The sequence below is a fragment of the Mus pahari genome, chromosome 6 (genome assembly GCF_900095145.1).
Source record: "Mus pahari chromosome 6, PAHARI_EIJ_v1.1, whole genome shotgun sequence".
In the NCBI taxonomy this organism is placed as follows: domain Eukaryota; kingdom Metazoa; phylum Chordata; class Mammalia; order Rodentia; family Muridae; genus Mus; species Mus pahari.
Genome location: NC_034595.1, coordinates 80,340,391 through 80,343,619, shown reverse-complemented (window position 1 = coordinate 80,343,619; position 3,229 = coordinate 80,340,391).

Genomic DNA, 3,229 nt, shown 5'->3' with positions numbered 1-3,229 from the left:
GACAGTATCTGTGCAGCCCTGACTGTTCTGGAACTGGTTCTGTAGACTAGGCTGGTCTCGAACTCAGAGATCCGCCTGTCTCTGCCTCCCCAGTGCTGGGATTAAAGCCCTGCAGGACCTCCACCTGGCAATAGCATTCCTTTGTAATTCCTAACTTTTCTGCTTCCCCCACTAGAATGAAAGGCCCACAGGGGAGGGCCTGTGTGATGTACTCAGTGCTGTGTCCTCAGAAGCTAACAACAGGCCTGGCATGTACTAGAAATCTCAGTTAGATGATCTCAGTGTAGGGACACTTTGCTGAGCCAGCCTAGCTACTGAATTTAATTCCAGAACCCACGTAAAGATGGAAGAAGGGAACCAACTTCACACAAGTGGCACACATATAATGTGTGCATATACACATATGATGTGCACACACATGATAATGAAAACTAATAAATATTCGTTTCATGGAGGAAGGATGGATGATACTATCGAGATCAATTCAGGCAACATATACTGGGTGCATGCCAGGCTCATACTGCCCACCACTGCAGAGTTCCTGTGGACCAGGGCAGACAGACACACACACATGTCCAGATTGCATCCACCCAGGGGGCACTTGGTGAGCAAGGTCACGGGACTCGGTCACTTGGCACACAAAGGACATTTGGCCTGTGCTGAGTCTGTATCAGAGCAAATGGCTTTATTGGCCCAGGTCTGCAAGAAGCTCATTGTGTAGAAGATGCTAGGACCTTCAACTGGACGGCAAGCTGGCATCGAGAGCAATGCCCGAGCACTAGGCTAAGCAATGTGGCGATACATACAATGTAGCAAGAGATACACCCTGACACCCAGGGACCCAAGGGTGGGAAAAGTCCTTCTGGGACTGCCTCACGGACAGGGTAGTCTGGGCCTGGAAGGATTTATAAAAAAGATTTTTCTGAGCCAGACACAGGGGATGCTTTCAAAAATAAATGTATCCACAAAGCCAAACCCAACAAGAGAAGCGCAGTCATTCTCTGCCCAGCCCCCACTCCATCTCTCTGCTGCCCTGTTTGTTTGTCCAGGAGCTGATTCCTGCCACAGTCTCACTGAGGGCCTTCTGCCCTCGGCTGAGTTTGCCAGGAGGAGACACAGCAGAATAAGATGGGAGAGAGAGCTGGGCAGTGGTGGCACATGCCTTTAAACCCAGCATTCTGAACAAAAAAAAAAAAAGAAAAAAAGAAAGAAAGAAAGAAAGAAAGAAAGAAAGAAAGAAAGAAAGAAAGAAAGAAAGAAAGAAAGAAAGAAAGAACTGTATTCTAGGAAGCCCTGGCCACAGAGATTGGGGGTAGAGTTAGGGCTGGGGCACCAAACACCCAAAGAGAATAGGGAGATGTTTCGCTGAGTGATATATATTCAGTGCCAAGACCTTGAATTCAATTTTCTCTATCTTTTAGATTATTTATTTATTTATTTATTTATTTTGGTTTTTCGAGATAGGGTTTCTCTGTATAGCCCTGGCTGTCCTGGAACTCACTTTGTAGACCAGGCTGGCCTCGAACTCAGAAATCCGCCTGCCTCTGCCTCCTGAGTGCTGGGATTAAAGGCGTGCGCCAACACGCCTGGCTCTTTTTTTTTTTTTTTTTTAAAGATTTTTATTTAATATAAATATATATATATATATATATGATGAGTACACTGTAAGTGTCTTTGGACATACCAGAAGAGGGCATCAGCCCATTACAGATGGTTGTGAGCCACCACGTGGTGGCTGGAAATTGAACTCAGGACCTCTGGAAGAGCAGTCAGTGCTCTTAATCACTGAGCCATCTCTCCAGCCCCAGAGTTCAGTTCTTAACACAGCTCAAATGTTTCACAACCACTGTCACTCCACCTCCAGGGATTCTGACATTCCTTTTTGACCCTCCATGGGCACCCACATGTGGTCTACTTCGATTTGTTTGTTTCAAGATAGGGTTTCTCTGTGTAACCCTGCCTGTCTTAGAACCCACTTTGTAGACCAGGCTGGCCTCGAACTCATAGAGATCAACCTGCCTCTGCCTTCCAGGTGCTGGGATTAAGGGTGTGTGTCACCTCCCAGCACACAGGTGGCATATGATTACACAGACGTATACATTGTGATAGTTTGAATGAGAATGAACCCTATAGACTCATATTTGAATGCTTGATCTCAGGTGGTGGAACTATTTGGGAAGGATTAGGGGTGTGTCAGTGGAGGTGGGCTTTGAGGCTTCATCATGCAACATCAGGAAACGTCAAAGCCTACACCGTTCCCAGTCATTTTCCTCTGCCTTGTGGTTGTTGTCTCAAAATAAGCTCTCAGTTACTGTTCCATGGTTATAGATGGTTATAGACTAGCCCTCTGGAACTGTAAGCAAACCTTATTTTTTTGGTAAGTCGCTTTGGTCATGGTGTCTCTTCACGGCAATAGAACAGAAACTAAGACCTATATATACACATAAAGATAAAAAGGAAGAAGAGCGATAAAAAGGAAGACCAGACATGTTCTTAGTCTGGTCGTGGAAGATGGGAAGGGGACTATGGTTGTCACAGAGGTGACCTAGGAAGTGGGGAGCACTCGGGAGCAGCATGGGAGACATTAACAACTGTCCCCCACCCAAACTGTAGAGCCTGCCCTAAATTATGTTTGCTAGGCCCTGGCTCTCTGAGAGTAAAATACACCCTCCAACACCCTCTTTTCAGGACTGTTGTGACTGGATGAGAGGCTCTGTTAGGAGCTGGTGGTGTGAAGTTGCTCTGAAAACTCCATAACTTAACCCAAGGGGAAGCCATTCTGCTCAGTTTCCCTGTACTGACACTGCCCTGAAACTGTCCCAAGGAGGAAGAAAATGGGTCTGAGATGCCCTGCAGGACTCTCTGGGTCACCGTGTCTTGAAGCGGGATATGAATCCAGGCTTGGGAAGCGAGAGGCTAGATGGAGCCTGAGACTGTACTGCATTCACTGGGTGCTCGTAGGAAGCTACTTCACTCACAGGCTCTGGTCTCCACAGAACTGGGCAACCCATCTCATAGCACAGGTTTATTGTGAGAATGAACTCAAAAAGAGTTTTATCAAGGGCCCAAGAATTTTAGCCATCATTGTCTATTTAGAAACTTTGAGCCAGGCAGTGGTGGCACAAGCCTTTGATCCCAGCATGTGGCAGATCTCAGAGTACTAAGCCAGCCTGGTCTACAGAGTGAGTTCCAGGACAGAGAAACCCTGCTTCAAGAAAGAAAAAAAAAA